Source organism: Macrobrachium rosenbergii, chromosome 54 (assembly GCF_040412425.1).
Source record: "Macrobrachium rosenbergii isolate ZJJX-2024 chromosome 54, ASM4041242v1, whole genome shotgun sequence".
Lineage (NCBI taxonomy): Eukaryota > Metazoa > Arthropoda > Malacostraca > Decapoda > Palaemonidae > Macrobrachium > Macrobrachium rosenbergii.
The window spans coordinates 23,523,960-23,550,102 of record NC_089794.1 but is presented as its reverse complement, the minus strand read 5'-3'; the positions used below and the strand labels follow the sequence as shown (position 1 = coordinate 23,550,102).

Sequence of the window (26,143 nt, the reverse complement as noted above, 5' to 3'; positions counted from 1 at the left end):
TATTATTAACAGAACTCATTGAAACTGGATGGTATCTAGCGAAGATAATTACTCAGAGTGTAGCATCTTAATCTCAGCTGAACCGACCGTGGAAAATATTAGGTCAGAGAGTGTGCAAATAATTATCATGAGAGAGAGAGAGAGAGAGAGAGAGAGAGAGAGAGAGAGAGAGAGAGAGAGAGAGAGAGAAGTATTATAAGTGTAGCATCATAATCTCAGCTGAACCGACCATGGAAAATATTAGGTAAGGGAGTGTGCGTATCATTACAATAAAAGAGAGAAGAGAGAGAGAGAGAGAGAGAGAGAGAACCATTTGTCAAGAGACCACCATAAATATTCAGAGACACTCAAAATGATTATGGCGAGTGCCTCGTTCATTGCAACCGCGTCTGAAGAAGAGAGACTCTTGCTTGAAACACGACTCTCCCCTCGTCTCCTGAACGCCTTCCAAGCGCGGAAATATATTTTCTTTTAATAAGAGTCAGCATACAAAGAGGCTATTAAGATGATGCATTAACATATCAGACAGTAAATATCTCGGTCCGGGTTGCGCAAGCACGCATGCAAATGACCAAAGCAAGAGGAGAATTCGCTCGCTTTTGTACGTGCGTAGATGCGCGTATGTCGCTTGAGGTTGATTGCACGGGTGCTGGCGGGAATAAGAGGTGTTTAGTGATATTTTTGGGGCCTTGAATTTAGCTGTAAAATTATGTTTTTGTTTTATGATAAATGATCTAATTGGAAACTAAGGGGTGTCATTATGCTGTGTGGTACCAAATATTAATTTAAAACATCCGATTCTCTTAATTCATGCCTGCGCTCTGCTGCTGAAATCTCCTGAATTTCAGGTGTATCGGGTTTGTTTTCAGTTCCCTTATATTTATGTATTTATTTATCACTTTTTACTATAATCTCTCTCTCTCTCTCTCTCTCTCTCTCTCTCTCTCTCTCTCTCTCTCTCTCTCTCTCTCTCTCTCTCTCTCTCATTTTATATTTCCTCATATTCATTTATTTATTACCTTTTACTAAAACTTCTCTCTCTCTCTCTCTCTCTCTCTCTCTCTCTCTCTCTCTCTCTCTCTCTCTCTCTCTCTCTCTCTCTCTCTCTCTCTATTTCCTCATATTTATTTATCGCCTTTTACTATAACTTTTTTTTTCTCTCTCTCTCGGGTTTATAAAATCTGTTGACACTGTCCATAAGGGTTTTCAGCTGACGATCTGAAGAAAAGAAGGAAAAAAGCAAGAAAGAAAGTGAGGATGAAAGAGGTTTTAAGATTAAACATCAAGCAAAATATTCGCCAGAACAAGATTTCGTAACCAGGAATATATTTAGTGCCAGAGAACCAGGCCCATAAATCAAGCGGCCCACTTGATGCCCAGTTCATCTTCTGTCCGGGTCCCACATTACGTGAATAACATGTCATAACATTACATTACATAACATAACATAACATGACATGACAGAGGCAGGCTTCTTCAAGCATAACGGGCATTCTGGAGTAGGCCGCTGTAACCGGGATTCAAATAAACTTTGAGCTTTAAATGCTCTCTCTCTCTCTCTCTCTCTCTCTCTCTCTCTCTCTCTCTATCTCTCTCTCTCTCTCTCTCTTCTCTCTCTCTCTCTCTCTCTCTCTCTCTCTCAGGACAGGATGACGAATAATAAGGAAACGAAGGTCGTGGTTTATAAAGAAGAAAACTACATAATGAACAGTTAATGAAGACGAGAATAATATATGTAAAAGAAAAATAGTAATATTGTAAATTATTCCATTCAATTAAACAGGAACACAAGGCATTGAGGAACAGTCAATTCCTCATCTTTTAAGAGACAAACATTTAATGAAGAATATTTTCTTAATAGAAAATGGATTTTTTTTGACGAATTAGAAATACGAATTGAAAAATAAAAAACGAAAATTCGGGAGAGATTCAAACCAATCGTTACATTACTTAAAACCTGTTTTTAATCTGAGAGAGTCAAAACGAACCTCTGTCATATTTATTTAAAACAATGTTTGTCAATTTAAAAACAAAATGTTGGAAATATTCAGACCAAATCTACATTACTTAAAACCTGTTTTTAATCTGAGAGAGTCAAAACGAACCTCTGTAATATTTATTTAAAAGAATGTTTGTCAATTTAAAAAGAAAATTTGGGAAATATTCAGACCAAATCTACATTACTTAAAACCTGTTTTTAATCGGAGAGATAAAAAAAAGTAAAAAATTGCGACGAAGTTTCTTCGGCGCAATCGAGTTTTCTGTACAGCCGTTACAGCGTACAATCAAGGCCACCGAAAATAGATCGGTGGTCTCGGTATAGTGCTGTATGAGCCGCTGCCCATGAAACTTCAACCACGGCTGGTGGCCTATCTTATGTCGTTGCCAGAAGTACGATCATGGCTAACTTTAACCTTAAATAAAATAAAACCTACTAGAAGGCTGTAGTTTGGTATTTTTGATGATTGGAGGGTGGATGATCAACATACCAATTTGCAGCCCTCTAGCCTCAGTGGTTTTTAAGATCTGAGAGCGGACAGAATAAAGTGCGGACGGACAGACAAAGCCGGCACAATAGTTTCCTTTCACAGGAAACCAAAACCTCTACAAACCGCCCTTATCACGACACAAGCCCGCCTTCTAAATATAGCACGGAAAACAGGACCCATTACTTTTTATTTTATTTTTTTTTTTGGCTGCCTTAGGAAAATAAAGAGATGGATTTGAATGCGGTATATCTCCCCCGGGGGCCCAAGAGGTATTTGCTCTCCAGGAGCCAGGCTTTGTCTCTAATGGGAGAGGTAGAAGAAGGTTCTCTGCTTGCGCACACTAGCCTCTTCTGGGCGAGGTAGCCTTCTGTTTATTATAATGATGGCAGTAGCTTTTTTTTTTTTTTCTCTCTCTTCTCTCTCTCTCTCTCTCTCTCTCTCTCTCTCTCTCTCTCTCTCTCTCTCTCTCTCTCTTTTACAAAATATAAGTGTGTGTGTGTGTGTGTGGGTAAGTGTGCAATAATTGCTATAGGATCTCGTACGTATTACAAGATGAGAATGAAAGATTTAGATGCTCTCTCTCTCTCTCTCTCTCTCTCTCTCTCTCTCTCTCTCTCTCTCTCTCTCTCTCTCTCTATATATATATATATATATATATATATATATATATATATATATATATATGCATAAATATATGAGTAAATAAATATATGTATGTATATACAGTATATATAAATAAATTGATAAATAGATAAATATATATATATATATATATATATATATATATATATACATATATATAAATGTGTGTACCTGTGCATGCGCACGCTCAAGCGCGCTCACACATTCAAGCCATTAAAAACTATCTCGGCCTTTGACTCCCAAAGCGTTAATTAAAACATCTCTCCTTTTTTCCAGGGAGCACCACCACCATAAAGCACTGACGACGAACCTCAGGTAAGGTCCTGGAATGACCATTTAGACAGGAATCATTAAAATCCTCCTTGTTAGGAGGGAATCAAGTGGGAATGCCTCCAACTTCTCTCTTTTTTTTTTTTTAAATTTGATCATTTGAAAAGGATCAAAGCCTTGGAGGCGGTTCTCTCTCTCTCTTTTTTTAAGCTTTTCCTTTGAATATTTTCTTTTGGCGTTTTCATAATTATTATTATTCGTGTATTTTTTCTTCTGTTTGATTTTTGGAATGTTGGGTGGGTTGGAGGTCAGTTATCTATTTTTGATATCAGGCTGGTTGGGATTCTGTATAAAGTATCACATGTTTATACACACAGAAATGTATATATATATATATATATATATATATATATATATATATATATATATATATATATATATATATATATATATATATATATGTATGTGTGTGCGTACTTACATATATACAGTCACACACGTACAGCACATAGATACGTACAATACATACACACACACGCACAGGTATATATTACAATTATATACGCACCTGTTAAAAATTTACCAGTGGATTCTAAATATGCATGCATATGAACAAATGCCTAAATTACAAACAGGTTCTAAATTCATTCGCATGTCCACCAACAACAAAGCAACAACAAACTCACCCAAAACAACAACATACAACAACAACAAAGACTACAACAGCATGCATTCAGGGAGGTTGTTTTTTTGATTGTTGACTGCGCAATCAGGAACACCCGCCAAACTCACCGACACAAAATTGTTCATTCCATCATCAAGGCCATTAAAAGCAATGCGGGGAGCAGGTACCCCCCTCTCCCCTCCCCCTCCCCCTCTACTCCCACCCACATATCCACCTAAATACCCCCGCCCCCCTCTTCCCACACACACACTCACACACGCACACACAAATACACACTCTCTCTCCCGACGACTGGTCATAATTCATATATGATAATTTTAGGGTTTTGCGGAAAGGCTGCCACGTTATTATATATTTTTAGGATGTTTTTCCGTGATAATTATAATAAACTCGCATTATCTTATCATTTAAGTTATTTTGCGAAAATACTGTATAAAGTATTATACGGTTTTACAATATTTTACAGTATTCATTGCAAAAAACCATTAATATATTACAAAATATATATATATATATATATATATATATATATATATAATATATATATATATATATATATATATATATATATATAGAGACATAAATAAATATATATGTATATCTATATGTATGTATATGTATATATATACATATATATACTTATATACGTATATATATACGCTTAAAAAATCACAGTAGATACATGTGTGTGTATGTATACATATACACATACATATATACAAATACATACGATCATCAGTTTTATAATCATTTCATTAACACCCACAATTACTGCGATGTGCTTTTCCGCTCGCCCAAATTAACTGGAAGGAAGAGACACGAACAGTCGACGCGCCTCGACTTCAGTGTGGGCAACAACGCGTCACGCAAGGGTGACACGTTTGCCGTCCGTTCGAGCCGGGGCAGCCAAGCGGAAGATTGGCGTCGAGATAATTACCGAGCGATTTCTAGTTACGACAACGCCGAGGAAAACGCAAGAACTCCTTTTCGTATTATCACGATTAGGACTCTGTTCTCGTCCCCGTGAAGTTCTTTTCGCAAGTAGCCGACTGGGGCCATAAATCTTTTCGTGATTGATATCTGTGGCACTTTTACAATATTTCACAATTTTCATTGCAAAAAACCAGCGTTGTTATTTTATAATGTTCGTTTATTTTTGAACACGGGACTATAAATTATTATATATGTGTATATATATATATATATAAATTATATATACATATATAATATATATATATATATATATATATATATATATATAAATTATACATATATATATTTTATATAATATATATATATATATGTATATATTAATAGTTTTTTTGGTTGTTGGGCGTTTAAATCCTTTGCTGATCAATATTCATATATTTTTAGTTTTCTTGTGCCGGATTTGTCTGTCCGTCCGCACTTTTTCTGTCAGCCCTCAGAACTTAAAAACTACTGAGGCTAGAGGGCTGGATATTGGTATGTTGATCATCCACCCTCCAGCCATCAAACATAGCAAATTGCAGCCCTCTAGCCTCAGTAGGTTTTATTTTGTTCAAGGTTAAAGTTAGCCATATTCATGCCTCTGGCAACGATATAGGATAGGCCACCACCGGGCAGTGGTTAATTTTTAATGGGCCGCGGTTCATACAGCCACCGAAAGGTAGATCTATTTTCGTTGGCCTTGATTATGCGCTGTAGCGGCTGTACAGAAAACTCGACTGCGCCGAAGTTTCTTCGGCGCATTTTTTACTTGTTTAATAATATTCAAATTATAGGGAATATGAATCATTTGAGGATCAATATTTATATATTGTGTTAATAATGTTTAGATTATTTGGCATTTAAATCCTTTGGTGATCAGTTTATACATTTTTTAATGATAATATTTCGGGTATTTAGGAAAAAGGATTTATCTCTCTCTCTCTCTCTCTCTCTCTCTCTCTCTCTCTCTCTCTCTCTCTCTCTCTCTCTGTTAAACTGGCGTTAAATAGAAGCAAATTTTCTTAATAAAAAAGGAAAACACCATTCTCTCTCTCTCTCTCTCTCTCTCTCTCTCTCTCTTTACGGCCAGAGAGGCCGAAATAACATTTTTTCAAAATTTTTAATTCTCTCTCTCTCTCTCTCTCTCTCTCTCTCTCTCTCTCTCTCTCTCTCTCTCTCTCTCTCTCTCTCTCTCTTTTCGCAGCCAGAAATGCCGAACTGGCAAATCGCGAGCCATTCGAATCAAAGGGTGAAATTTAATAAAAACCATTTTTTTGCAACGCCACATAAGAAGCCATTTCCCAAACAAGAATAAAAAATGATAATTTGTCGAATTCAGAGATGAAACACTTTCCCTCAACGGCGGCAAAAGACACATAAAATAACCACTGCCTTCGAAGCCACGTTATTTTTTCCCGTTATTCGTCGTGATTTTCCATTTGTTTTATTTTCGCTCTGGGACTCCTGATAGCCGGAAACATCATCGTTTTTTAAATTTTTCTTAAGATTTTTAAAAAATGTTTTTATTCATTTTTTTTATTTCTTACGTACGCTTTCGGACTCCAGATAGCCGTAAAAATTATCATTTTATTTTTCTTAATATCTTCTTTTAATTTGGTAATTTTTCAGTTTTTTGACGTTCGCTTATTTTTCTTAATATTTATTTTGTTAATATTTTTTTTTATTCCTTTTTCATTTTTTTCACGTTCGCTTTCGGACTCCAGATACCAGTAAACATTATCGTTTTATTTTTCTTAATATTTTTCTCTGTTATTTTTATTCATTTTTCCTTTTTTGACGTTCGCTTATTTTTCTTAATATTTTTTATAGTTGTTTTCAGTCATTTTTCATTTTTTACGTTCGCTTATTTTTCTTAATATTCTTTTTAGTTAATTTTTATTCATTTTTCATTTTTTTTTACGTCGCATTCGGACTCTAGATAGCCGTTAAAATTACCATTTTATTTTTCTTAATAATTTTTTTTAGTTGTTTTTAGTAATTTTTCGTTTTATTTTTCTTAATTTTTTTAAAAATTATTTTTAGTCATTTTTCATTTTTTTCGTCGCATTCGGACTTCAGATAGCCGTAAAAATTACCGTTTTATTTTTCTTAATCTTGTTTTTAGTTATTTTTAGTAAATTTTCATTTTTCATATTTTTGCTTTCGGACTCCTGATAGCCGTAAACATCGTTTTTTTTTTCTTAATTTTGTTTCATGTGGTTAAAGCTACAACAATATCCTCATTTCGTCTCGTTTTTTATTTATTTACTGATTTATTTTTTCCTAAGAATCCGAGAGCCATTTTTCTCAGTTTTTGTTTCATGCGATTAAAGCTACAGCAATAAGCTCATTTCGCTTCGTTTATTTATTTATTTATTTATTTTATTTATTTATTTATTTTTTTGAATAATGCCGCATTTGGAAAATGAGGTTTTGCGGTGTTTCACGCCGGGGAAGGAAAAATACAACTCAGTCAATCAAGGAACACTCAATTATGGAGGACAGTGCCACCAGGATGCGTTGGCATTGAGTGTGTGTGTGTGTGTGTGTGTGTGTTTGTATGTGTGTGTATATGTGTATGCATGTTCATGCGCTTGCGAGTGAAATACAGGTATGATCTTTTAACATAATGTTTTGCATATATTTTATTTTACCCTCCCGAGTCTTGAAGACTTGGAGAGAGAGAGAGGGAGAGAGAGAGAGAGAGAGAGAGAGAGAGAGAAATAATATTGATGACAGAAAGTTAATACATGAAATCTTATTCACTCTTGAGTCTGAAAAACTTGGAAAGAGAGAGAGAGAGAGAGAGAGAGAGAGAGAGAGAGAGAGAGAGAGAGAGAGAGAGAGAGAGACACGAATAGGTCAGAAATATTGATGATAGAAAGATGATGCATAGAATGTCAATCACTCACGAGTCTGAAAAACTTGGAGAGAGAGAGAGAGAGAGAGAGAGAGAGAGAGAGAGAGAGAGAGAGAGAGAGAGAGAGAGAAGAAGAAGAAGAAGAAGAAGAAGAAGAAGAAGAAGAAGAAGAGAGAGAGAGAGAGAGAACTTTACCCACTTACTGTTGCAAGACCATCTCTCAGAGGGCGGAAATTAAAAGCGATTTCATAACTCGTTTTCCCTGGCTTCTAAAAATACAGAAATTGTGGCGCTAATCCCGAATGAGAGTTGAGCTTAAGTCTCTGCTGGTGTTGCTACTGTTATGTTATGTTATGCTATGTTATTCCCGTAATGTGGGAACCAGCATACGAACTTTGAGTGTAATGAAGTGCTCGCTTGACATATGGACCTATTTCTCTCGCGGGTAGCACTGAGAAAATTTCGTAGGAGTTAACTTTTACTCGTGGATTTTATGTGCATCTGATTTTTATTACCGGTGCCTGGGAGGGTATGAAATTTGGTTCAAACAGAAAAAGTTATGAAAATATTGAAATGGTGAAAGTAATAATAAACTTTGCGTAAGAAAGCTGGGTGCGCGTATGTGTGTAAACCTTTTTGTTTACGAGGTACTTCCAGGCTACAGTGAATTTGAAATCAATAGGTTATTTGTTGTTTGGTATACAAGTGCCAAGTATTCGTAATACCGTAATATATATATACTGTATATGTATATATATATATATATATATATATATATATATATATATATATATATATATATATATATGTATGTATATATGTATGTATATACATATCAATATATGCATATAATATACATATACACACATATATGTATATATATATATATACGCATGAACTCCAGGAAAGAACACACTGAAAACCCCCTTTGACCCAGTGAAAAAAGGGGGGGGGGGGGGACGAAGGGATATCTCCCTCTGGGACCAAGAAAAACAATCATTTTTGGACAAAAGGGGAAATGAACCTTTTTACCAAAGCTATCCAGGGCAGGTGAAGTACAGGACTACCTTTTGAAATAAATCTCTGGCTCACAAAAGGATAAAGAGTCTACTTTTGTAGTTCGCCCTTTATGTACTGGGTGCCATCTGCTTGGAGAACTGAGATATATTCCCTTTGAGGTCAGTATCAAAGGATTATTATTATTATCATTAATATTATTATTATTATTTTTCTCTGACGGTCAAAGGATTCTTTCGTATACCTGTTGAAGGTTCAACAGAGCTATGGCCCAAGTACCGGGAGATATTAATGTTGATGGTACAATTTTTTACTGGAATTTTTTTTTTTATATTTTTCTTGAGAGGTTAGGATAGCTGGTATTCATAAGTTATCTTTTTATATCTTTTGTTTACTAAGGTAATACTTTTTAATTTGTTATAATATGCAAACCTATACATAGAGTATAGGAAGAAAACCTAACATGAGATATATATATATATATATATATATATATATATATATATATATATATATATATATATATATATATATATATGTATATATATGTGTGTGTGTGTATGTGTTTCTCGAAAGCCCCCATTTCTACTGTATGTGGTATTAGGTATTTGTTTACATATAAAAAATCCTGCGGCACAAACTTTTTAACGAAATGCCTTATGTCTAGTTTCAGGTCAGATTACCTGGCAAGAAAAATATATCCTTCTTTTAACCTAATTTATGGCTCGACGATAACGAACACCACATTTAATCCCTTTCATAATTCTAATCTCCTGCATTTCTTTACCCACGGGTATGTAATTACGAGATGATATACGCGCGTACACACGCGTGCGAATGCATTAGATCCTCCGCATGCACGCTTGTTTGTCGTATGCACGGAGCCATGCATACTTGCATGGGATGAGAATGCGTCTTCTTAAAAGGGCTCTTTGTATGCGAACTCCTAAATTCTGTCGAGCGAGGAATGCATGCAATAGACGAAGGAAGCTAATGTTTCATTTATACAGGACACTGAATATGGCAACAGCGTTCAGGCACTTTCAAGCACTTCCGCTTATTTGTTGTAACACTCACGTTTGCTTGCAGTGTCCTGCTGAATGATTCCTCTTCCTTTTTGAGGGCACAAGTGCTGCATATTGGCGCGTTGATCCTTTAACCGCTGAATTGAAAATGAGGTCAGGAACAGCAATCATCCCCAACACCAACTGTATTGTTTTCCTTGAAGCAACGCTCGTGGCATACATGTGGAAGACATGTATGACACACGTAGATTACATTCTGCATACTGGCACGTTGATCCTTTGTCCGCTGAATTAAGAATGACCTCAGGAACAGAAAATATCCCTAACTCAGTTTTTTCATTTTCATTGCAGCGATGGTTGTTGGATACATGTGGAAGACATGTATGACAGAGGTGGATTAATTCTGCATACTGGCACGTTGATCCTTTATCTGCTGAATTAAAAATGACCTCAGGAACAGAAAATATCCCCAACTCAGTTTTTTCATTTTCATTGAAGCGATAGTTGTAGGATACATGTGGAAGACATGTATGACGCACATAGATTACATTTTGCATAGTGGCATGTTGATCCTTTGTCCGCTGAATTAAGAATGAGCTCAGGTATAGAAAACATCCCCAACGTTAGATTTTTCATATTCCTTGAGTCGATGGTTGTGGGATACATGTGGTATACATGTAGGATACATATAGAATACATTTAGCATACTTGCACGTTGATCCTTTGTCCGCTGAATTAAGAATGAGCTCAGGAACAGAAAACATCCCCAACACTAGATTTTTCATATTCCTTGAAGCGATGCTTGTGGGATACATGTAGGATACATGTATGATACATGTAGATGTTACTACGTTTCCTTCTTCACAAAAGCCTGCAAAAAGCCAGCGCTTCATGTGATTATCTAGTTCCACTTATGGTAGTCAAAATGTTATCAACATGTTTGTGATATGTACAGTATGTGATGAGTTTTCGACGCGTGTTTACGACATGTTATACTGCAGTGTGGATGCACTGTTAAGTGTGTATCCTACATATATCACAAACATGTTAAATACAAGTCAGTGACTTGGTGATAGTCCTAACCAGTGCCCCACGAAATTGTCCAGCTCCACTTAGTGTCGTCAACTTGTTATCAACATGTTTGTGATATGTATGTGATAAGTTTTCGACGTATGTTTCCGACATGTTATACTGCAGTGTGGACGCACTCTTAAGCTTGATATGAACTCTATTAAACAATAAAGGGGATAGAATACAATCCTTTCAAACAACTAAAGATTGAATGACTATCATCACTTAATTATTTTCATAATTTATCAATCTCAGTCAATTTGAAATCATATATCTTCTTTCAAATAACCAAAAAAAAAAAAAATTATGTTAATACACATTTCTCCCATGTGTGATCATTCTGTACATAAGCTATTTTAGAATTTAGAAGTTTGTAATGCTCTTTCTAATAAAAGCTATGGAGTTTTGTGGTATGTTCGGCTATCTAAACTATCTAATTATGATTTTTGTCTCAATGTCTGTATAATTTTTGAAAATAAGTTTTTTTTATTTAATATTTGAAGAAATGACGTTGTTCAGTCTTACAGATTATTTACTCTGGGGTTAAGAAAATCTCTTAGAAGCATTTGTATTATGTTTTCGTTTAAAATAATGAAAATAAACTCATTTGCTATGACCTTATACAATGCAGTGTGGATAAAAAAAAATTACACTTTTCGCCAATTTTTGAAACATTCATAAACCCTCTATTGTCCAAATATTAGGTTTTTCAGACGGATTCCATTACACAGCTTTAATTGAATGCAGTCATTTAAATCAGGTAATATCACGTGATCATTTCAATGCACACTGGTTGCTCATACAATTATGCTGTGCGGGCCAGAAGCTCATTTGTATTGGAAAAATTAATTTTCTCCCGCAAATGGTTGTCACGGGTCCCCTTGAAATTGCGGAAACGATTCATTGAATTTAACATTGTGTGTTATCGATGCATGATCATGTATTTAGATTCTGTAAAAGAAAGCTATTGTGCCGGCTTTGTCTGTCCGTCCGCGCTTAATGATGTCCGCCCTCAGATTTTAAAAACTACTGAGGCTGGAGGGCTGCAAATTGGTATGTTGATCAGCCACCTTCCAAGCACCAAACATACCAAATTGCAGCCCTCTAGCGCCAGTAGTTTTTATTTTATTTAAGGTTAAATTTAGCCATAATCGTGCTTCTGGCAGCAATATATGATAGGCTACCACCGGGCAGTGGTTAAAATTTCATGGGCCGCGGCTCATACAGCATTATACCGAGACCACTGAAAGGTAGATCTGTTTTCCGTGGCCTTGATTACACGCAGTAGCAGCTGTACAGAAAACTCGATTGCGCCGAAGGAACTTCGGCGCATTTTTCACTTGTTTTTATTTTATTGCCAGACATGCATGTAATTATAATAACCGAAGTGAATAGTCACTTTGTTTGACCAGATATGTATGTAATTGTGACAACAAAAGGGACAACAGTTTTCTTTTACAGGAAACTAAAACAGAAACTCCTGTGTTGGTAGTTTTGAGGGAAAGGGAAAAATTTCAATCAGTGCAGCTGAATTGCACGACGAAATCGCACTCACATTGACTGGTGAATATCAACTTTCATTTTCTTAAAATTTTACAGTGGCTTTAGACAAATGACTTCCCCGAGAGCTGATTACCCAACGAAATAACATAATCACATGTAATTTTAATAGCCCCAGTGCTCTCTTAACTTCTCGATGTCTTCACATTCTGTGTAACTACGAAGCCTTAGATTCAAATGAAGAACCAAATGGAGAAATTGTGACGCCTGTGAAGGATTCGAACCCGCGTCAAAAATATCAGAACGAAGTAATAATAATAATAATAATAATAATAATAATAATAATAATAATAATAATAATAATAATAATAATAATAGTAATAATAATGATAAATTTTATTTCAGCTCAAGGCCGTATACATGGAATTTGCAAAGTTGAGACGATACACAGTCTAGATACATAAGATAATCTGATAAAAATGATAAAATGATAATCGGCAATATCCACAGCTGCTGAAGAAGTAGAAAGAAATAGTATTCATAATAATGGTAAGGACAGTGATAATATTGAGAATGAAAGTAAAAAAAAATATAAAAAATTATGTAAAAAAAAAAAAAAAAAAACAGAAGTCAGGTCCAGAGGGCTAAAAACGAAAATTGAAAATCGTAAAGCTCTATATTGATACTAATCACAGTGGAGAAAGGTATAAGTCTGTTCACGCCCATATTTACATATATCTGACGAATTCAGATACATTTAATAATAATAATAATAATAATAATAATAATAATAATAATAATAATAATAATAATAATAATAATAATAACATGTATCTCCTGTCATCTCCTGAAACTTCGTTCAAATGCACACCATATTCCTTGGCTGCTGTAATAATAATAATAATAATAATAATAATAACAACAACACATGCTTCGCTATCATTAAAGCTTCGGGTTTTAACACAATAGCGTAAGAGCAACGTGTCTTTAAAACTTAAAAAAAATATAAAAAAAAATAGTCTGAATGGTTTTGCACAGACTGAAAAGATTCGTAAAAATATTCCCTCACTCCAGTGGGCAAATATAATAAGTACATCAATACCGGATATATTTTCCCGTTCTGTGACAGAGGGAAGAAATATTATCGTATCGTATTTATCACAAAATAAAATATATATATTGTTTTCTCCTCTCGTCGAGGAAGAGGATGTGAGAAAAAAAAATGCAAGATAAATGATCAAGGTTTTTCTCCCCGAACCCTTGTTCGAGATCCATTTTTTTTAGGGGACTTTATTTTACCTGCGACGTAATAGCTTTGATAAAATGTTCCAGTACTTTTTTTTGGCGCCACCTTGAAAAAAAGGTTGTTTTTATTTGCTGTCCATTTTAGCGGTCTTTCATCTTTATCTATCTATCTATCTGTCTATCTATCTATCTATCTATCTATCTATCTATCTATCTATCTATCTATAAGTGTAAGTGCAAAAATACGAATCATTTGACAGACAGATAATACACCTTTGTAACATACTGATGCCTTTGGGGCGGGCAACTTTCTGTATTTCCCCAGAGCATACCTGTGTGTGTGTGTTTGTGTATGTTTGTTCATATGTGTTTATGTATGCCTGTTTCTGTGTGTAACTGAACAATCAATGCAAAACGAACGCTGTTAAACTAAAAAGAAATATGCACATGAAACATGTTTCAGTGATACGATTCAAAGTGATGTGTTAGTTTCTTCTTCAGCGCTGTCCTCTAGAGCATAAAAGACGGAGTATTTTTTCCTACACAATAACCCCCAAGGCTTATACTTTCCTAAAATCCTCTCATTGATAAAAAGAAAGATTTGCTTCATAATGCGTATATAAGTCATTGCATGATTTATCTTCCTCTTTAGGTATGTAAAGATCTGTAGTTTAACTCTTCCGTGAAAAATATCTAATTTCATGTGATATTGGTTACTCTAGCGTTATCAAAATATTCCCATATACTGCCATACCGTTTAAGCAGTGCGCAGTAAAGCGTATACATATGTATTAGATTTCCAGATGAGATGATCTTTGACGTACCCTAATATCAAAGTATTATATATTTGTGTGTGTATATATATATATATATATATATATATATATATATATATATATATATATATATATATATATATATACACATACATTCATACACAATACACATATACCAGTATATACATATGTATATATATATATATATATATATATATATATATATATATATATATATATATATATATATATGTAAATTATTAATTACTTGACTTGTGTATTAGAATTTTGAATCACTAAAGGTCAGGATTACTCCGTTGGGGTCGGGGCCGGAAAGGTAATGCCGTCAGTGCATTTCTGACGGTGCACTGCAGGCATTACTAAATGTTCTCTGCAGCATCCCTTCGGCCCCAGCTGCAACCCCTTCCATTCTTTTTACTGTACTTCCATTCATATTCTCCTTCTTCAGTCTTATTTTCCACTCTCTCCCAACAATGATTTCATATTGCAACTGCTAAAGATTTTCCCCCCCTTAAAATTTTAAAACGTTTCAACTCTCAACTTTCCTTTCAGCGCCGAATGACCTCACAGGTGCCAGCGCTTGGTCTCTGATATAAATTGTATATATATGTATATATTCTATTCCAGAGATCAGAATTACCTAAACTGAAATGAACATTATGGAATCACTGCGAACACGGGAGAGAGGACTCAACTTTTTAATTAATTTGTCCTATGCAAATTCCGTCGTCCGGCTGAAGAAAACAAGAACGTTTATTAATATTATTATCACGGAGGCAGACTCTCGCAGCGAATCATTTATGGAACAAACAAAGATTTAACGTTTATAATACACGAGAATAATTTCGGTGATTTGGTATATGAACGAAGTGAAAATACAATTTAGGTCAACGGCCAGGCAGGCGCTGGGACCTACGGTGTGAGGTGTTTCAGCGCTGAATGGGAAGTTGGGAGCAGAAAGGTTTGAAAGGTGTAACAGGAGGAAAACATAGCAGTTGCAAAATAAGATTATTATTATTATTATTATTATTATTATTATTATTATTATTATTATTATTAGGAAAAAGGCCTTCTTTAATACAGGTTTTGTTAAACAAAATGGCAGTTTCAACAGCATTTATTTTATATAGCAAACGTTCAATTCGTCTTATTAATTGTTTTTCTTGCCCTGGAATGGTTGCAAGCAATTGACCAATATTGTAGTCGACATTCAACGAGAACTACCTCCTACACATCACTAAACCACCGGATATGAATATTGGTCAATTGCTTGCAACCATTCCAGCGCTAGAAAAACAATAAGACGAATTGAGCGTTTACTATATAAAATAAGCGCTGTTGAAACTGCCATTTTGTTTAACAAAACCTATTATTATTATTATTATTATTATTATTATTATTATTATTATTATTATTATTATTATTCAGAAGATGAAACGTATGCATATGGAACAAGCCCATCAAAGGGCCCATTGACTTGAAATTCAAGCTTCCAAAGACTATGGTGTAAGATGGAAGGAAGAGAATATGAAAGGAGGTACAGTGAAAGGAACGAAAGGGGCTGCGGCTAGGAGCCGAAGGGGCGCTGCAAAGAACCTCAAGTAATGCCTACCGTGCACCGTCAGAGGTGCACTGACGGTACTAGTACCCTATGGGGAAGCCAGAATCGTGCTTCTGGCAACGATGTAGGCCAGGCCACCACCGTGGGCCGCGGCTCATACAGCATTATACCGAGGCCACCGAAAGATCGATCTATTTTCGGTGGCCTTGATTATACGCTGTACAGAAAACTCGATTGCGCCGAAGAAATTTCGGCGCATTTTTTACTTGTTCTATTTGCTTATTAATACGTTAATTTATTGACTCGAGATTCAAGCTTCCAAAGAACATGGTGTCCATTAGAAAGAAGTAACAGAACGTAAAGAGAAATACAGAAAGAATTAATCACTTATTAAAAACAGGAAAAAATTAAATAAGCAAATTAATAAATAAATAGATAGAAATGTAAGTAAAGTATTAAAAGAATGTCAAGACTATCAATAGCAGAAATATATTATATACACGGAGCAAGGACGCTGGATTACAGGCGAGACATATAAAAATATAAAAATGGCTCTGGAATCGCGCCGCTAGAGTATAAACGCTTCGCATAATCCCACGCAAAGAAGAGCGCACAGAGAAGAGAGAAAGAGAGAGAGAGAGAGAGAGTAATGCCACTTTGCATAGATATACATTCGGCCCCTCGGTACCTCGGCCGAGAGGCACCGAGTCGGGGGCCGCGAAAGAATTACCGGAGTCGTAAAATTGGCCGAATTTGCGCGCGAACTTTCCCCGCGCAATCTTCTTCTGCCGAACTCCTGAATGCAATTCTGCATTCATAACAACAGCTGCTGGGCCATCGAGGAAATGCAATCCACTTTCCTCGGCGGATCCTGCAATAAAACAAAAGCTACTTCGGGAAGTCTTTCGAAGTAGGATGCTGCTAATACTGCTTCTGTTGTTGTTGTTCTTCTTCTTATTGTATTTGCTTCTTAGCCCTTTTTGTTTTGTGGGGCGGTGAGTGGAGGGGGCGGTTGGAAGCGTTTCACGAGAGAGGGAGCGCCAGGCAAACGGGATTGAATATCAATTGTTGTTTGGAGATGCATGGACATGCTTCGTAAGACATGACTGCGTTCTTGTCTCTTAAGTAGTTTCTGATATGCACTGGAGGTGTATACACACACACACACACACACACACACACACACACACACACATATATATATATATATATATATATATATATATATATATATATATATATATATATATTACAAATACCTGAGTTCGACAGTGATTTGTAGGTGGGAGTCGGTATCAGCATTAACCTCCCTTGATGGCTATGTGGTTTAAGGCGTCACTGTAGTCCTGAGTTCTTGCCTTCCGTGGTTCGAACCCACGAGGCGACGAACGTATTATCAACTAAAAATTTCCCTTCTGGTAACATACATGAAAATATATTATTTCCGAGGCAGATATATATATATATATATATATATATATATATATATATATATATATATATATATATATATATATATATATATATGTGTGTGTGTGTGTGTGTGTGTGTGTGTGTGTATATATATGCTTTTCTTTGCTAGTTCACAATGTTATGGAATCAGTTTTAAAGGGCTGATAATATGTCAGCTTCACATTTTTCAATTGTTTTGTGCTATATGCATTAATTTTTTAATCACATTCTCATATATTTTTTCCCCATGTTTTAGAAACCTTCAAAAACCTTTATTAATATTATTTTATAAAATAAGTTTGTCCTCTGTTCTTTGATTAATGGTTAATGATTAATGACGTCTACGGTGGAGGTTTGAATCATCAATTGTTGCCCTTTGACACATTTTTATTCATTTACTTTTCTCTCCTTGACCTCCTGATATTTTGCTGACATTTCCCCCCGTCTCCTCCACGCTGCAAAGTTTGATCAATCAAAGTGAAAACTTCTGCTTTAATTTTTTATAGATTCACAACGAAGCGGCTGCAACCTCCATACATTTTTAAACCTGCTTTATAAATTGGCTGTGGCGTTTTAGTTTTCTGAAGAGGAAACTATTATGCTGGCTTTGTGCGTCCGTCCACAATTTTTTCTTTCCGCACTTTTTTCTGTCTGCACTTTTTCTGTCCGCTCTTTTTTCTGTGTGCACTTTTTCTGTGTGCACTTTTTTTCTGTGTGCACTTTTTCTGTGTGCACTTTTTTCTGTCTGCACTTTTTCTGCCCGCTCTTTTTTCTGTGTGCACTTTTTCTGTCTGCACTTTTTTCTGTATGCACTTTTTCTGTCCGCTCTTTTTTCTGTGTGCACTTTTTCTGCCCGCTCTTTTTTCTGTGTGCACTTTTTCTGTTTGCACTTTTTTCTGTGTGCACTTCTTCTGTGTGCACTTTTTTCTGTCTGCACTTTTTCTATCCGCTCTTTTTTCTGTCTGTAGTTTTTCTGTCTGCACTTTTTTTTTCTGTCCGCTCGCTTTCTGTCTGCACTTTTTCTGTCCGCTTTTTTTCTGTCTGCACTATTTTCTGTCCGCACTTTTTTCTGTCCGCACTTTTTTCTGTCCGCACCTTTTTCTGTCAGCACTTTTCTGTCTGCACTTTGTCTGTCCGCACCTTTTTCTGTCAGCACTTTTCTGTCTGCACTTTGTCTGTCCGCACTTTTTCTGTCTGCACTTTTTCTGTCCGCCCTCAGATCTTAAAAACTAATGAGACTAGAGGGCTGCAAATTGGTATGTTGATCATCCACCCCCCAGTATCAAACATACCAAATTGCAGCCCTCTAGCCTTAGTAGCTTTTTTAAAATTTTATTTAAGGTTAAAGTTAGCCATAATCGTGCTTCTGGCAACGCAACAACACAGGCCACCACGCCTGGCTGAGAGCTTCATGGGCCGCGCCTCATACAGCATTATACCGAGACCACCGAAAGATAGATCTATTTTCGGTGGCCTTGATTATGCGCTGCACAGAAAACTCGATTGCGCCGAAGAAACTTCGGCGCATATTTTACTTGTTTATTTCTTTTTTTCAATTTCAGCAGTTCCTTCTCCTCTCTCTCTCTCTCTCTCTCTCTCTCTCTCTCTCTCTCTCTCTCTCTCTCTCTCTCTCTCTCTCTCTCTCTCTCCATTACGTGTTTGGTACCAGCTGATTTCGTGTATTTCTCCTTATGATGGTGTGGAGAAATTCACCGTCTTTCACCGTGTTAATACTTGGCTTTTTTTCTAATGTATTATTATTATTATTATTATTATTATTATTATTATTATTATTATTATTATTATTATTATTATTATTATTCAGAAGATAAACCCCGCTAATCATATAGAACAGGCCTTCAGGTGCCACTGACTTGAAATTCAAGCTTGCATTTGAAAGAAGTGACAGAAGATACTAGGAAATGCAGAACGAAGAGATCAGTTATTAGAAAAAAAGATAAATTAACAGATTCATAGATAAACAGATAAAAATGTAACTTACTTGAAATTATCAGTGAAATGTTTTAGCGTAGTCATGCGTCGTATCTTCGCTTGCACTTTTGAGGTTCGAATTGGAAAAGAATGAAATAGTGGGTATTATGGGTAGTGCCCTCCTCATGAGTACCGCTTGGCGAGTCTCCATGCCAGATTTATTCACAAGAAAATACACAGAACATCTTCTGACTCAGAAGTGAGTCAGAAAGCGTTTATGTCACATTTCATTGATATCGACTGAATATATTTCGCGGGACATTTTTAGCATAAAAGAAGGAATGAGAGGGTGAGAGCATATATATATATATATATATATATATATATATATATATATATATATATATATATATATATATATATATATATATATATATATATATATATATATATATATATATATATATATATATATATATCTGTTCCCAACAGAACAGCAGAGAGTTTCAAGTTTCGCGACGTTTTCTATCTGCAGATGCAAATTCTGTCACCGACCTGGAGTGAGCGGGGAGATTTTAGCCTCGAAGTCTGTACTGTCTCTGAGTCTTTCCTTTATTTATTTTTTTTTTATTCGTGTGAAAGTTCTCCACTGTCAGGATGAGACATAAAAGGATCGGGGAGGGACGTGGGGAGACGTGGGGAGACATTGTGTATGGGGAGCAGAATAGAAATGTCAATCGGAAGGAAAAGGAAGGAAAAAAAATGGACGTTGGGAATTCTCGGAAAGTTATAGGCAAGTGGTCACATTGGTATGAAGAGATATGTAGAATGTCATTTTATATATATATATATATATATATATATAAATATGTGTATATATATGCATGTATATAACTGTATATCTATATATTTGTTCATATTATCAGACAGGCCTTCTCTCTCTCTCTCTCTCTCTCTCTCTCTCTCTCTCTCTCTCTCTCTCTCTCCTGCGAACCCAAAGCCCAATTAGCTCCAGCCAGCAGTTTCAAGTTCACTGACGTCTGACAAAAGGCATTGAATTTCTCCAAACCTGAACACGATAACTTTAAGAATATTTCTGAAGAAAGGTTTTAGAAAATTCCTTCATTTCCTCATTCCTGTTTCTAATCTGTTCTCCCTTCGGACTGGCCGTCGTCGCTCGTTTTTTCCAACATTCCATGGGGGTAAATTTCTCATTTGTCTGAAATTTCGTCAAAGTATATGAGCAATTTGACGTAGAAATGAAAAAAAAAAAATTATTTTATTGTCGTAGAGGTTATTTGAAACACACGAGAAATACTGATATACCTATCTCCTCGGTATACATACATACATACATACATACATACATACATACATACATACATACATACATACATACATACATACATACATACATACATACATGTATATATTAATGAGAGTGTTCCCAATAAGTTTGTTTATTTTTTATTAAAAAGTTTACACTCCAACAAATGATATGAGGACGTAATGACAGTCGTCTCTCTCTCTCTCTCTCTCTCTCTCTCTCTCTCTCTCTCTCTCTCTCTCTCTCTCTCTCTCTCTGAGGGGCACCCCTTCCTTGGGATATCTCATTTTGCATATGAATTCCATCCGGCCAATTATTTTGTTCACAAAAGGGAACTGGTTTATTGATAACAATGGAGAAGGGAGGACCATACGTACACAGACTATAATTTGTACACATACATATATATATACATACATACATATATGTATAATATATATACACACATATATATATATATATATATATATATATATATATATATAATGTGTGTGTATGTATGTGTATCGATGTGATTTTGTGAAAGTGTCCGTGCGTGTGTTTCTGTGCGAGTGTTGGTCCCCATACTTGCTTTAAAAACCACATTCGCATTGTCTTCTTTCCTATTATTATTATCAACAAAGCTTACTCCCCCTCCCAGTGAATACAGTTATATACCTGAAACAATTCACATTGAAAATGAGAGCTGCTGGGAAAGGGTGACTCTAAAAAGAGAGAGAGAGAGAGAGAGAGAGAGAGAGAGAGAGAGAGAGAGAGAGAGAGGTTCTTTTTTCTCTTCTGCATTGTCCTCAGTTTCAAAGTAATTTGTTACAGAGGTGACAGACATCAGCTGTTTTGTCCCCAAAGTTTGACGTCTCCTGGTTGAAATGATTTATGTCCTGTTGTACTTTTTAGTTTGGCTTTCATTTTCAAATCTAGCTACTCTCGTTATCACTGCTAATTATAAACTGTTGACAACATACACACAAACACATACATACACAAACAGACACACACACACACACACATATATATATATATATATATATATATATATATATATATATATTTATAGATATAGATATATATATATATATATGTGTGTGTGAATATATATATATATATATATATATATATATATATATATATATATATATATATATATATATATATATATATATATATATATATATATATATATATATATATATATATATATATATGACAGTCTTTCTCCTGCACAATCATGTTTGAATATCAGCGAAAAGTTAGCTCTCATAATCTTGTGGCATAAATTTTAGATTTTTTGTTGTTTCTCAGCTGTTTCTGTGTGTGTGTGTGTGTGTGTGTGTGTGTGTGCGGCGCAAGGGGGAGAGAGAGAGAGAGAGAGAGAGAGAGAGAGTATTTATGCTCATGCGCGTGAGTAACCGAGGAGAAAGTCGAACATAAATTTTTGCTAGCATTAATTTTTCTCTTCTCTTCAGCACCTACGTAAAGTCTGACATTTTCTTTCAAATACATATTTCCTGGTGGAAACTAATTAACCCAGAACACCTGTGGTGTCTGGATAAGCCTTCTTAATGCTGCAATATCTTTCCTAATCAAACTGACGCTCGTTTTGCTCTTTCATGACTTTCAATATGTTCAGTTTATGAGGAAAAGTTCTGCATTGAGTAACACTCGTTTTAACCTCCGTAGGGAGGTAGTGCCGTCAGTGCACCTCACGCGGTGCACTGTAGGCATTACTTAAGGTTCTTTGCAGCGTGCCTTCGGCCCCTAGCTGCAACCCCTTTCGTTCCTCACACCGCTGGACTGTGGAACAGTCTCCCTACTGAGGATGTTGTGCAACGGGAACCTCAAAAGTGCAACCGAAGATGCAATGCTTTACTGCCCTGAAACAATTCTCCGTGTGTTTCAAAATTTGTTATTCTACTACCTTCTGTTACTTTTTTTCAAATGAACACATTCTCTGGAAGCTTGAATTTAAGGTCAGTGGCCCGTATAGGATTGTTCCATAAGAACAGGGTTCATCTTCTGAATAATAATAATAATAATAATAATAATAATAATAATAATAATAATAATAATAGTAATAATAATAATAATAATAATAATAATAATAATAATAATAATAATAATAATAATAATAATAATATTTTAAGACTCATGCTACTATGGGTATTTTTAATAATAATATTAATAATAATAATAATAATAATAACAATAGTAATGATAATAATATTTTAAGACTCATTCTACTATGAGTATTTTTAATAAAAATTATAATAATAATAATAAAAAAGAAAATGTAGTTGGAGACAGCATTGGACTCGTAGAAAAATATATAAAACAAATTCAAGACTAAAAAACTAGAAGGTTTCACAAGGCAAACTTTTATATTAATGGAAAAATTGAACCGAAGATCCCATCTACTCAATAACAAGCTCCTGGCAAACTAACCGATTATTCCCACCTAATTGAACAGGACCATAACACAGAGCCCAGTGGCGTTATTTGTTGATATATTAGAGCCGGACACACGGATTCTAGTTATTGTCCAGCTCATAGGATTAAATGCTAATTAGGGGTGGAATCTACAGCCCAATTAGCGCCAGTTTATAGATCAGAACCGCGTATTATGGCGCTCGTGTGAAGGTCGTTCATGGACATGATGATTATGCAGACAAGTTTTTTAATAAAAAAAAACTATAGTGTAGTCATGTGTAATTGCTTGTCTTTTTTTCGCTGGCCATGGTAGTGGAAATAGTTTTGTGCTTCTAAAATTAATATTTGAGATCTATAGCTCATGAATAATTTTACGTTTTGACATTATTATTATTATTATTATTATTATTATTATTATTATTATTATTATTATTATTATTATTATTATTATTATTATTATTATTATTATTCATAAAAATCTCATAATAGCATAAGTTACTAAAATGGCGAAGAAATCCACAGTTGTTGAGATGGAGAATCGATCAGGTTCTCGAAAGCTCTCGTCTGTATATATATTTCCATATACTTACACAACTGTGGTTACTTCATTATTAATAACCTATCGGATAACCCTCATGGAAAACTCTAAGGTATTTACTCCCCACATTTCACTTATGAAACGACTATGCAGAACTCGGAAGTTGTTCATTTTTCAAAATAAATCCATTAGGTTTAGCCATGTGTATTATTTCTTTTTTCAACCAGATAATGAACCAGATAGTGGAAATTCACCACGTTATATTAGACATTAATTCTGAAGAAAAAAGAATTGTTAGAGTAACTGAAAAGACACATGAAATCATTTCAGCTGATGCAGGTATCGTTTTTGACAGAACTTGTCGAGTTGAGGGTGTGCTCACTACATTTATTATTATTATTATTATTATTATTATTATTATTATTATTATTATTATTATTATTATTATTATTATTATTATTATTATTATTATTATTTTATTTTTTTATTTATTTATTTATTTTTTGGTCCATCACAGTCATCCTATTTGACTGGGTGGTTTTTATAGTGTGGGGTTCCGGGTTGCATCCTGCCTCCTTAGGAGTCCATCACTTTTCTCACTATGTGAGGTGTTTCTAGTAGCACACTTCTCTGCATGAGTCCTGGAGCTACTTAGGCATCTAGTTTTCCAGATTCCTTCTTAGGGATCTTGGGATCGTGCCTAGTGTTGCTATGATTATGGGTACAAATTCCACTGGTATATTCCATATCCTTATTTCGATTTATTATTATTATTATTATTATTATTATTATTATTATTATTATTATTATTATTATTATTATTATTATTATTATTATTATTATTATTATTATTACTTGGAAGCAGCCCCTCCTTTAGGCAGTGTTATTGAAAGCAATTGTTGTTTCAATGGCACTCAATTTAAACAAAACCTTTTATAACTCTCCTTTTGTAGTCTTCTCATTAGGAGGCAGACGATCTGATATAAACATTGCTTATCTACTCTAAATAAAAAGAGCGATAATAATTGCCATCTCGAAAAGCTCAAGTAAACGAAAGCCGATTAGATAAACAAAACAACAAATGACTAGCAAGCTTTAGAAAAGAAACAGAATAGAAAGGGTTGGTTTGTTTTTTGCTTTCGAAGTCAGCGTTTAAAGGGGGGCGACAGATGTTATCATTAAGACTGAGGGAAGGAAAGTAAATTAAAGTTTTTATGGAAATAACTATTTTCTTTGGTTTAAAGAGACGCCAGATGTTATAATGAAGACTGGAGAAAGGATAATAAATAAGTTTTTTGTGGAAATAACTATTTTCTTCTTTTTCTTTCCAAGTTAATCTTTGAAGAGGGGCCAAATTATGTCACTAAACATTCAGGACAGGAAAATAAATGTAAATTCTTGATGAAGAATAACATATTTTTTATTTGCAAAGTTCTTGTTCAAAAAGATGCCAGATTTTATCACTATTCATGACAGGAAAATAAATACAAATTTTTGATGAAAAATAACGTATTTTTTTTTTATTTGCGAAGTTATTCTTTAAAAAGATGCCAAATTTTATCACTACATATTCAGAAAAGGAAAACAAATATAAATTTTTTATAAAAATAACTTATTTTTTATTTGCCAATTATTGCTTAAAAAGATACCAAATTTTATCTCTACAGATTCATGAAAGGAAAATAAATCTAAATTTTTTATGAAAAATAACGTATTTTTTATTAGCTAAGTTATTTATTTTCATGAAAGGAAAATAAATATAAATTTTTGATAAAGAAAAACCAAATATTTTTTTAGTCTGTTTAAATAATCATAAAATTGGCAGCACTACTGAGGCCGTAAGATAATGATAATGTATGTACAGTATGTCTAGACTGAATCTCTATAACCTAAATATCTTTTTACCATATCTAATATTGAATCCTTTTTTTTTTTTTTAACCCATATTACAGCCAGAATTTTTACCTGCTTCCTTTTTTGTATAACTTTTTCATTATCATATTTCACCCACAAATACGATCAATATTGACAGGCTGAAATGATATCATTTCGTCTCTGGCCTAAATGCGTAAAATATTTGGCAGGTTTTCTTGCAAGAAATCCGTCATAAATAATATTGTTTATATCACAGGCTCCGTAGAACCATATTTACTGAAAGGTATTTTTTTTTTATTTGCCTTATTGTTTGGTAATAATAATAATAATAATAATAATAATAATAATAATATTGGTGAAGAAATCCAGATTGGTTTAAGTGTAAATATACATACATGCATACATACACACTCACACACACACACACATACATATATATATATATATATATATATATATATATA

General features: G+C 34.4%; 1 long non-coding RNA gene across 2 annotated transcripts in view; it reads left to right on the top strand.

The window, feature by feature from the left end:
• The window catches only part of LOC136834884 (uncharacterized), a 411,316-nt gene that overhangs the window by 107,093 nt on the left and 278,080 nt on the right, over positions 1 to 26,143 (top strand). For both annotated transcript variants that reach the window (XR_010851906.1, XR_010851907.1), the window contains exon 3: positions 3,408 to 3,446. This is a non-coding gene — a long non-coding RNA (uncharacterized lncRNA). The remainder of the gene's footprint in view (positions 1 to 3,407; positions 3,447 to 26,143) is intronic.